At 35.7% G+C, this 12,288-nt stretch overlaps 1 protein-coding gene across 3 annotated transcripts in view; it reads right to left on the bottom strand.

Annotated features, from left to right (window-relative positions):
• LOC105479557 (LMBR1 domain containing 1) overlaps nucleotides 1-12,288 on the bottom strand; it is a 164,472-nt gene that overhangs the window by 52,659 nt on the left and 99,525 nt on the right. The window lies entirely within an intron of this gene.

Raw genomic sequence — 12,288 nt, 5'->3', positions numbered from 1 at the left:
CCTAGCTGTCAACTCCAAGAATGACTTAAGATACCTTCAATGTTAATTTTAATTAGTTTAATATTCTAACATTCTTCACTGAGTCTCCTTTATGCAATGATTAAACATTGCTTAAACCACAGTTCAAATAGCAAAGCATAAATTCTAACAAATCAGCTTTTTTTTTAAATTAAGGGAGAACAAAAAACATGAATAAAAAATATCCCAAAATCAACTAGTTCTATCATATAATATTAACTCTAGAGTACGTTGTATTTAGATACTTATCTATCTGAAATTATTACCCAATATACAAATCTTTGTATTTCCAACACTTAAAAAACCTTGCACTTTAAATATTATTAAAACATAAGTGAGTATTCTCATTATTTCCCTTTAATCCTAAAATAGGAAGGAGTGGAAGAAGATTCTGTTACTATTAAATGAAAATGCAATTTGGATAGAGCACACTTTAAGTATTCCTTATCTTAAATGGCTGGGACTAGAAGTGTTTTGGATTTTAGAATTTTTTTGACTTTTAGTATATTTGTATTATTGAGCATCCGTAATCTGAAAATCCAAAATCTGAAATGCTCCAAGGAGAGATGAAACAAGATGGTGGAATAGAAGCCTACACCATTCATCATCCTCACTGGAAAACCACATTTTAATATCTATACACAGAAAAGTACTGTCACAAGAAGCAAAAATCCGGTCAGCAATCACAGTACCTGGTTTTAACTTCATATCACTAAAAGAGGCATTGAGGAAGTCAGGAGAGACAGTCTTGAATCATCAGTGCCACCCCTCTGCCATCCCCCAGCAGCAGCCATGAGGCACCATGGAAAGACAATCTTTTCACTTTCGGGAGAGACAGCACAGTGACTGGGGGGACTCTACATTGAACGCAGTGCTGCCCTGTCACCGTTAACAATACAGCCGTGCTGGGCTCAGCTACTGCCCATGCATAGAAGGAACATTTGCACCAACCCTAGCTAGAGGGGAATCACTCACCCCAGTGGTTGGAACTGGAGTTTCTCAGCAAACCTTGCCACTGTGGGCAAAATGCTCTGTCGTCCTAGGTAAACTCAAAAGACAGTCTAGGAAACAAAGACTACAATTCCTAGGCAACTCCTAGTGCTAGGCTGGGCTTAGAGTGGACTAGGGTGGCATGTGACCCAGGAAGACACCAGCTAAGGGAGTGCTTGCACCATCCCTCTCCCAACCCCATGTGATGTAGCTCACCTGAACAAAAGTGACTCTTTCCTTTGGCCTAAGGAAAGGAGAGGGAACAGTAAAGAGAACTTTGTTTTGCATCCTGGATACCAGCATGGCCACAGCAGGATACTGTGCCAGAGTCATCAGGCCCCCATTCCAGGGCCTAGCTTACAGATGACATTTCTAGACACACCTTGGGCCAAAAGGGAATCTGCTGCCTTAAAGGGCAGGCAGGATTGATTACCTGCTGACTAAAGAGCCCCTGGTCCCTGAATAACCAGGAATGTTATCTACCAAGTACACTGTGGGCCTTGGGCTCTGGGACATGCTGGATTCAGGGGTGACCCAGTACATTCCCAGCTATGGTGGCTATGGTAAAAGACTCCTTCTGTCTGAGAAAAGTAAGGGGGACTTTGTCTTGCACCTCAGCCACAGTAAGGTAGAGCAACAAGCAGACTCTTGGGGTCCCCAAGTCAAGGTCTAGGTTCTTAGAGGACAGCACTTTTGTACATGCCCTGTCCAGAAGGGAGCCCACTGCCTGCAGGCTGAGTCTCAGGCCTGGCAGCATTCACCACAAGCTGTCAGAAGAGCCCTGGGGCTTTAAGTGAACATTGGCGGTGGCCTGGTGGACCCCCATGGAACAGAGTCTCCACAGAGACTCCTCTGCCTGTGGAAAGGGGAGGGAAGAGCAAGTAGGACTTTGTATTGTGGTGGTGTGTGTGTCAGCTTAGCCATAGATTAGCAGGTAAACTGCTAAGGTTTTTACTCTAATTCCTGGCTCCCAGACAGCATCTCAGTAGAAACCTTACAGGTCAGGAGAGAACAGCATAACATATTTAAAGTGCTGAAGATAGAAAAATTTTACCCTAGAATAGTATATCCAGTGAAAATATCCTTCAAGTATGAAGGATAAAGATCTTCCCAGAGAAACAAAAGCTAAGAGACTTCATTAACACCAGACCTGCCCTACAAGAAATGGCTAAAGGGAGTTCTTCAATCTGAAACAAAAGGATGTTAAGAGCAAGAAGAAATCATGTGAAGGTACAAAATTCACTGGAATAGTAAGCACACAGAAAAACAAAGAATAGTATAACACTACAATGGTGGTGTGTAAACCAGTCTTGTCTTAAGTAGAAAACTAAATGACGAACCAATCAAAAAAAAAAAAAAAAAAAAAAAAACAACCTTTTCAAGACACAGGCAGTACAATGAGACGTAAAGAGAAACAACAAAAAGTTTAAAAGCAGGAGGATAAAGTTAAAGTGTAGCGCTTCTATTCGTTTTCTTTTGTATGTTTGTTTGTATATGTACTCAGTGATAAGTTGTCATCAGTTTAAAATAATGGGTTATAAAATAGCATATGCAAGCCTTGTGGTAACCTCAAATTAAAAAACATACAACGAATACTTAAAAACATAAAGGCAAGACATTAAAGCATACCATCAGACAAAACCACCTTCACTAAAAGGAAGAAAGAAAGAAAGAAGACAGGATTGTAAAATAACCAGAATATAAATAACAAAATGGCAGAAGTCCTTACTTATCAGTAACAACACTGAATGTAAATGGACTAAACTCTCCAATCAAAAGACACAGACTGATTGAATGGATAAGAAATCCAAGACCCATTGATCTGTTGTCTACAAGAAATACATTTCACCTATAAAGACACACACAGACCAGAATGGAAAAAGATATTCCATGCCAATGGAAACAAAAAAAGAACAAAAGTAACTATGTTTATATTGGGGAAAACAGATTTCCAGACAAAAACTGTATGAAAAGACAAAGAAGGTCATTATATAGTGATAAGGGGGTCAATTCAACAAGAGAATATAACAATTATAAATGCACCCAACACTGGAGCACCCAGATATATAAAGCAAATATTAGTAGAGTTGGAGAGAGAGACCCCAATACATTAACAATGGAGACTTCAACACCCCAATTTCAGTACTGGACAGTTCTCTCAGACAGAAAATCAGCAAAGAAACATCAGACTTAACCTGCACTACAAAACAAATAGACCTAATAGATATTTAAAGAACATTTCATCCAGTGTCTGTGGAACACATATTCTTTTCCTCAGCACATGGATCATTCCCAAGGATAAACCATATGTTAGGTTATAAAACAAGTCTTAACATATTCACAAAAATTGAAATAATATCAAACATCTTCTCTGACCACAACAGAACAAAGCTACAAACCAGTAACAAAAGGAATTTACAAAACTATACAAACACATGGAAGTTAAACAATATGCTCCTAAATGACCAGTGGGTTGATGAAGAAATTAAAAAAGAAACTGAAAGAGTTCTTGACACAAATGATAACAGAAACACAACATACCAAAAACCTACAGGATATAGCAAAAGTAGCAATAAGAGGGAAAATTACAGCTCTAAAAGCCTAAATCAAAAAAGAAGAAAAACTTCAAACAAATACTGTAATGATGCATTTTAAAGAAATGAAAAATAAAGGAAAAAACCACATCCAAAATTAGGAGAAGGAAAGAAATAGGATCAGAGCAGAAATAAATGAATTTTGAATAAAACAATAAAAAAGATAGATGAGGCTGGGCACGGTAGCTCACACCTGTAATCCCAGCACTTTGGGAGGCCAAGGCGGGTGGATCATGAGGTCAGGAGATCGAGACCATCCTGGCTAACATGGTGAAACCCTATCTCTACTAAAAATACAAAAAATTAGCCGGGCATGGTGGCGGGCGCCTGTAGTCCCACCTACTTGGAAGGCTGAGGCAGGAGAATGGCGTGAACCCGGGAGGCAGAGGTTGCAGTGAGCCGAGACCACGCCACTGCACTCCAGCCTGGGTGACAGAGCGAGACTCCGTCTCAAAAAAAAAAAAAAAAAAAAAAGATAGATTAAACAAAAAGTTGGTTTTTCAAAAAGAAAAAATTGACAAATCTTTAGCCGGATTAAGAAAAAAAGAGAAAGGAGACCCAAATAAATAAAATAAAAGATGAAAATGGAAACATTGTAACTGATACCACAGAAATTCAAAGGATCATTAGTGGCTACTATGAACAACTACTTACATGCCAATAAATTGGAAAATATGAAAGAAATGGATAAATTCCTAGAGACATACAACCTACCAAACTTGAACCACGAAGAAATCCAAATCCTGAACACACCAGTAATAAGTAACGAGTAACAAGATCAAAGTTGTAATAAAAAGCCTCCCAGTAAAGGAAAGACCAGGACCTACTGCTGATCCACAGCCGAATTCTATCAAACATTTAATGAAGAACTAATACCAGTCCTACTCAAACAGCCCCAAAATATGAAGGAGGAGGGAATAGTTCTAGTTTCATTCTACAAGACTCTGATACCAAAACCAAAGACACCTGGGGGAAAAAAAACAAAAAAAATCTACAGGCAAATCTCTCTCATGAATATTCATACAAAAACCCTTATCATATATTAGCAAACCAAATTCAACATTAGAAAGATCATTCGTTATGACCAAGTGGGATTTATCCATGGGATGGAAGGGATGGTTCAACAAATACAAATCAATCATTATAATACATCATATCAACAGAATGAAGGATGAAAACCACATGATCATTTCAACGGATGCTGAAAAAGCATTTGATAATGTTCAACATCCTTTCATGATAAAAACCCTCAAAAAACTGAGTATATATGTCAGGCCCACAGATAGTATCATACTGAATGGTGAAAAACTGAAAGCCTTTCTTCTTAGTTCTGGAGCAAGACAAGGATGCTCACTTTCAACACTGTTATTCAACATGAAAGTCCTCGCTGGAGCAATCAGACATGACAAAGAAAAAAAGGGCAATATAAACTGGAAAGGAAAAAGTCAAACTATCTTTGTTTGTAATGATATAATTTTATATTTGGAAAAACTTAAAGACTCCACCAAAAAATTATTATAACTGACAAGCAAATTCAGTAAAGCTGCAGGATACGAAAATCAACATACAAAAATCAGTAGCATTTCTTATGCCAATAGTGAACAATCTGAAAAATAAATTTAAAAAAGTAAGCCCCATTTACAATAGCCCCAAATAAAATTAAATAACTGGAATTAACTTAACCAAAAAAGTGAAAGATCACTGCAATGAAAACTATAAAATACTGATGAGTGAAGAAGACATCAAAAAATGAAAAAATATTCCATGTTCATGGATTGGAAGAATCAATATTGTTAAAATGTCCATACTACTCAAAGCAATCTACAGATTCAATGCAATCCCTATCGAAATGGCAATGACAATCTTCACACACACCAAAAAACAAAACAAAACAAAACACCTAAAGTGTATATGGAATCCCAAAGACCCAGAATACCAAAGCTATCCTGAGCAAAAAGAACAAAACTGGAGGAATCGTATTACCTGACTTTAAATTCTATTACAGAGCTATAGTAACTAAAACAGCATGGTACTGGCATAAAAACAGACACACAGACCAATGGAACAGAATAGAGAACCCAGAAATCAATCTACACACCTATGGTAAACTCATTCTTGACAAAGGTGCCAAAAACATGCATTGAGGAAAAGACCGTTTCTTCAATCAACAGTGCCAGGGAAACTGGATATCCATATGTAAAAGAATGAATCTAGACCCCTATCTCTTGCCACATACAAAAATCAAATCAAAATGAATTAAAGACCTAAGATCAAAGACCTCATACTATGAAACAACTTCAAGAAAACATTGGAGAAACTCTCCAGGACACTGGTCTGGACAAAGCTTCTTGAGTATACCCTAGAAGCACAGGCAACCAAGCAGAAAATGACAAATGGGATTACATCAAGCTAAAAAGCTTCTGCACAGTAAAGGGAACAATCAACACAATTAGGAGACATGGTATAGAATGGGAGAAAATATTTGCAAACTACCAAATGACAAGTGATTAATAACCAAAATATATAAGGAACTCAAACAACTCTATAGAAAAAAAGCCTAATAATCCTATTAAAAAGTGGGCAAAAGATTTGTATAAACATGTCTTAAAATAGACATACAAATGGCAAACAGACATATGAAAAGGTGCTCAACATCACTGACCATCAGAGAAATGCAAATCAAAACTGAGATTATCATCTCACCCTGGTTAAAAGAGCTTTTATCTAAAAGTCAGACAACAACAAATGCTGGTGAGGATGTGCAGAAAAGGGAACCCTTGTACACTGTTGGTGGGAGTGTAAATTAACACAACCACTATGGAGAATTGTTTGGAGGTTCCTCAAAAAACTAAAAATAGGGCTACTATATGATCTAGCAATCCCACTATTTGGCACATACTCAAAAGAAAGGAGATCTATATATCAAAGAGATATCTGCACTCCCACGTTTGTTGCAGCAGTGTTCACAACAGCCAAGATTTGGAAACAACCTAAGTGTCCATCAACAGATGAATGGATAAAGAAAATGTGGTACATATATACAATGGAGTACTATTCAGCCATAAAAAAGAGTAAGATTCTGTCATTTGCAACAACATGGATAGAGCTGGAGGTCATTATGCTAAGTGAAATAACCTAGGCACAGAAAGACAAACATCATACGTTCTGACTTATTTATAGGATCTAAAAATCAACAATTAAACTCGTGGACACAGAGAATTGAAGGATGGTTACCAGAGGCTGGGAAGGGTAGTGGGGCAGTGGCAGGCAGGTAAGGATGGTTACTAGGTACCAAAAAAAAAGAAAAAAAGAATGAGTAAGACTTAGTATTTGAAAGCACAACAGAGGAACTATAGTCAATAATTTCACTGTACATTTTTAAATAACTGGCAGGGCACGGTGGCTCACACCTGTAATCCCAACACTTTGGGAGGCCGAGGCGGGTGGATCACTTGAGGTTAGGAGTTTGAGAACAGCCTGGTCAACATGGTGAAATCCCATCTCTAATAAAAAATGCAAAAAATTAGCTGGGCGTGGGGGTGGGCACTTGTTGTCCCGGCTACTCAGGAGGCTAAGGCAGGAGAGGGAATTGCTTGAACCCAGGTAGTGGAGGCTGCAGTGAGTTGATATCACACCACTGCACTCCAGCCTGGTAACAGAGTGAGACTCTGTCTCAAAATTAAATGATTAAATTAAATAACTAAAAGAATATAATTGGACTGTTTGTAACACCAAGTATAAATGCTTGAGGGAATAGATACCGAATTTGCCATGATGTGATTATTATGCATTGCATGCCTACATCAAAATATGTACTCCATTGATACACCTACTACGTACCCACGAAAATTAAAAATAATTTTAAAAACAGTTCCAAGGAACATTTCTTTGGAGTTCAAAGTTTCAAATTTTGAAAGCTTTCAGATTTTGGATTTTCAGATTAGGGTAGAGTAATTTCCTCTAATTACCTCAATTCTTATCAAATGTACACTTCCAAAATATATACTTTGGTAAAATATAAAAGGAAAAATATATAATTGGGTTTAAAATGTATATAGTAAGGTTGAAAAGTTACCTACTGACCTACTGGGTACAACATTCACAATTTAGGTGATGGCCACACTAAAAGCCTAGACTTCACCACAATGCAATATATGCATGTCAGAAATCTGCACTTGTACCCTCTAAATATATTTTTAAAAATTAAAAGAATCTCATTTATATTTTTTATATTAAATTATACATCCTCAAAACATTGAAAAATATGAAGAATAAAGCCTATGGGAACCAAAGTACCTGACAGTTCCTTTAGCATTTCCTTATAGGATTTTCCTGTCCTTATTATTATTTTAACCTATTTGATTTGGTTATTCTAGTACTTCCATATTCTTTAAACATTATTGATAAAAAGTAAGAATAAGACTCTGATTAATATATAGCATTATATGATTATTTATCAATTCTCATTACTTATTGTATTAGTCCGTTCTCACAATGCTATAAAGAACTACCTGAGACAGGATAATTTACAAAGAAAAGAGGTTTAATTGGCTCACGATTCCACCAACTATACAGGAAGCATGGTTAGAGAAGCCTCAGGAAACTTACAATCATCGCAGAAGGCAAAGGGGAAGCCAGCAAGTTATATGTTGCTGGAGCAGGAAGAACAGAGTGAAGTGGGAGGTGCTACAGATTTTTAAACACCCAGATCTGGTGAGAACTCTATCATGAGACAGTACTACGAGGATGGTGCTGAGCCATTAGACACTACCCCCATGATCCAATCACTTCCTACCAGGCCACACCTCCAACACTTGGGATCACAATTCAACATGAAATTTGGGTAGGGACAGACAGTCAAACCGTATCATTCATATTATTTTAATAATCCAATAGAATGTTGCTTTTTACAACAAAATGCCATGGCAATATTTTGCTAAACCCAGTTTATATGCAGGTATGTTTCCCTGTCCTCTCAACCATCTCCAGTCTAGGCCTATTTGACCTCAATGCTTGTTATTCTGTGTTGGATGGATTAGGTTCCCTGAATGTACTAAATGCAGTGCTCAATACTGTTTCCCAAGGAATCTTTTGGTTTAGTCACTATTAACAACATGGCCTTATTTACAGTCTACTGTCAAACACAAGGCCTTCTGAATTATCCTAAACTGGTCTGCTGGTTTCACCTTCTACAAATCCATCTTCTACATTGTTTCTAAAGTGATCTCACTCTAATACCCAAATCAGTATATGTCATTCCTCTAATTAATATCCTTTAAGATTCTACAGGACTAATAAATGTATTTTTCAAAGCATTCTGGTATGAGTTCCTAGGAATCTGTAAAGGTGCCACTAGGGCCACTACAGAAGATAAGGCGGCTAGCCATGCAGGAATCTGCTGCTACTTTAACCAGAGCAATTCTACTTGTTCCTAACCTCTATATGTATATGAACATATAAAATTGTTTTAAAAAGTTGTTTTGCTATTTTTTTATGAAAGGTACAATTACTAGTTGGTATTGGGAATAGACTCTAATTAATGTAATTTTGCATATAAAGCACTTCATGACCTGATGCTTACCAACTTGTTAACTTTATCTCATGCTTCTGAATTGTTCATTGTTCTTAAAACACCACAATTTTTATGTTACTTTAGGCTGTGTCCAACAGACACATTTTATTCCATGTAGTGCCATCATCTAGAACACCCACCTTCTCATCTTATTTCATTAACAACTGTTAATGCCCTTCAGGTCTCGGCGTAATTACAATATGTCTGAGAAACCTTCCATGACTTGTAAATGTCCCTTGCTTATAACTCAATTATAACGCATAGGTATTTTAACATTATTCATCTGCACATTTGTTTTATCACTAGATCTGCCAAACTTGGCTGAACAGATTTCTAGGCCAGACTAGTAACAACTACAGTAGACTATTTGGTATATAATGACTAGGTCCCAATTCTTTTTCCTCCTACCTTTGTTTCAAAACCAAAAATTTATTAAATTAATAAAATAATTTCTCCAAGAAGATAATAATTAACCAATAAGTTTTTAGGAAGAGAAAGCTCTTAATTCACACAAAGTTATTTCCTTAAATGGAATTGATATACTTACTAGAAGAGCTGAACTGAATTTCTAAACAGCTTAATATAAAATATTTTGTAAAATAAAAAAGTTTCTGGTAACAACTTGTGGTAACATAAGACCAGAACAAACACTATTTTTAAATGTTTAATTGTCCAAAGACAACAAGTAGAAGAAAGGTGTCATCGTTTGGTCACCAAGCTTTTAGCTTGTTTTTGGATTGCATTTTCAATAATTATCAGGAATTTAACTATAATATTTAGATTATGATAAGCTTGACATAGACCTTATATAAAATATTATAACTTTTAAGGTCTTTAAACAACAATCTTTTGAACTTCACTTCAGACTTTTTTTTTAATGTACAAAAAGGCTGTACTTTTCAGAAACACAAAACTTTTATTACTTACTACTGCCCTCTAGTGAATTTCCAGAAAAAAAAAATCAGAAAACTAAAGAGATTGTATAGTTTAAAATGTTTCTATTAATAGGTTGGCCATAATTGTCACCAAATTTGTTTACTTTGACTTCCAAGAATAAATCACCAACTCTATTTGAAAACTAAAATGTTTTAAAATAATATATACAAACTACATTCCTAATACCTTCTTTCACAGCTCAGTTTAGAATGGCACTTTTCTTTACATCTCTCTCTTCTTTATCTGGAATGATGGTTTCCAACTCTGCAGGCCTTAGATTACAGTAAATGGTCAATGCTGAATACTACCTGTAGACTTAATAAATGTCTTCCACATATTTGTGAAATCTATTATTCAAAGATGTACATGCTATTATGATTAATGAAACAATACAGGTACTCAAGACTTTCCTTTCAAGTTTTCACTGAGTCTAAGATGTATATATTTTCTTACATTTAATATCAGTGAAATTTGGATGCATCTAAAAATTGAATGCATCATATTATTGAAGGCCAGGCAGAAGCCATGACATAGTTGTTGTTACATGCACATTCACAAATTTGGTCACAGCAAGTTACATTACAGTCACTTCAGTTGAATTACAAGCATTCTGGGTACAATTATTGAGTTTAATTGGCACTTATGTCTGAAAAGATAATATGATTTGACATTAAAACAAAAAGTTAATGTGTAAGTAAGGAGAAAGAATGAAGAAACATCAATAGTAAAGAAAAAATATTCATTAGAACAATGAGCATAATTCTGTATTTTCTTACAAAGCAACAGTCAAGTGCTTCATAAGCTTAGGAAAGGGAGATATCCAAAACAGAAGTTATTTTGCATTTTTCTGCTTAGGTATATGCAAAAGGACTCCCTTCTTCTATATGGCAAAACAAGAAACAACAACAAAACATCTTAAATTTACAGGATAGGTGTGTTGGTGGTTTCAAAGAAAATCCCAGAGATAAGACTAGAACACACAAAAAAAGCTGCACATCAATTCTCTTGATAGCACAAAAGACAATACACTTTTTTAGCTTCTGTGTATGAGTGAAAACATGTGAAACTTGTTTTTCTGAGCCCAGCTTATTTCACCTAACATAGTGACTAAAATTAACGACTAAGAGAGGAGAGGCCGGTAAGGGTAGGGAGTACGGAGGGGAGATGAAGAGAGGCTTGATTCGTGGGTACAGTTAAATAGACAAAATAAGACCTAGTGTTCGATAGATCAGTAGGGTGACTACAGTCAACAATAATGTATTGTATATTTCCAAATAGCCAGAAGAAAATAATTCAGATATTCCCAGCATAAAGAAAAGATAAATGTTTAAGGTGATGGATATTCCAATTACCCTGATCTGATCATCATACATTATATGAAAGTCTCAGACTATCACATGTACTTGGAAAATGTGTATACCTATTATGTATCAATAAAAATAAAAGACAATACAGTTGGTTCCCATGTCACAATGGTTCAACTTAGGATTTTCATACTTTGTGATGGTGTAAGACCATTCTTTTTTACTTTCAGTACAGTAGTCAATAATTTACATAAGAAAACATTTGATATTTTATTGTAAAACAGGCTTGGTGTTAGATAATTTTGTGCAACTGTAGGCTAATGTAAGTGTTCTGAGCATGTTTAAGATAGGCTAAACCAAGATATTGTGTTCAGATAGGCTAAACTAAGCTATGATGTTCATTAGTTTAGGTGTATTAAGTGCATTTTTAAACTTACAATATTTTCAACTTATGATGGATTTAACAGAATGTAACCCCACTGTAAGTCAAAAAGCATCTGTGCCATATAGTAAAACATGAACATCAATAACCAATTCAAAAAGTGATTTAGAATTCTCACACTCCAAATATAAAGTTTTAGGAATGCCTTTCATTTCATATTTTCCTTGTTATGGATGCAGATAAATCGAAGAAATCTCACTCACTAAATATAAAACAAAGATTATAAATGATTAAGAAAAAATTGTCAGATTTTTCCTTATAGTGATACATAAAGTAATGGTGCACCTTACAATCGGTAGCATACATTCAGTGAAATGTGCTGTCACATAGGCTGAGAAATTTGACTTTTAAAGGGAATTTCTTTCTCAAAATATTATTGAGAACCACTGTTGTGGTTCATAAGGTGTTGTAACATGAACTGAATGTTTGTTT

This window comes from Macaca nemestrina, chromosome 5 (assembly GCF_043159975.1).
Source record: "Macaca nemestrina isolate mMacNem1 chromosome 5, mMacNem.hap1, whole genome shotgun sequence".
Classification (NCBI taxonomy): domain Eukaryota; kingdom Metazoa; phylum Chordata; class Mammalia; order Primates; family Cercopithecidae; genus Macaca; species Macaca nemestrina.
The sequence above is the reverse complement of the archived record's forward strand: the minus strand, read 5'-3'. Positions and strand labels throughout refer to the sequence as shown.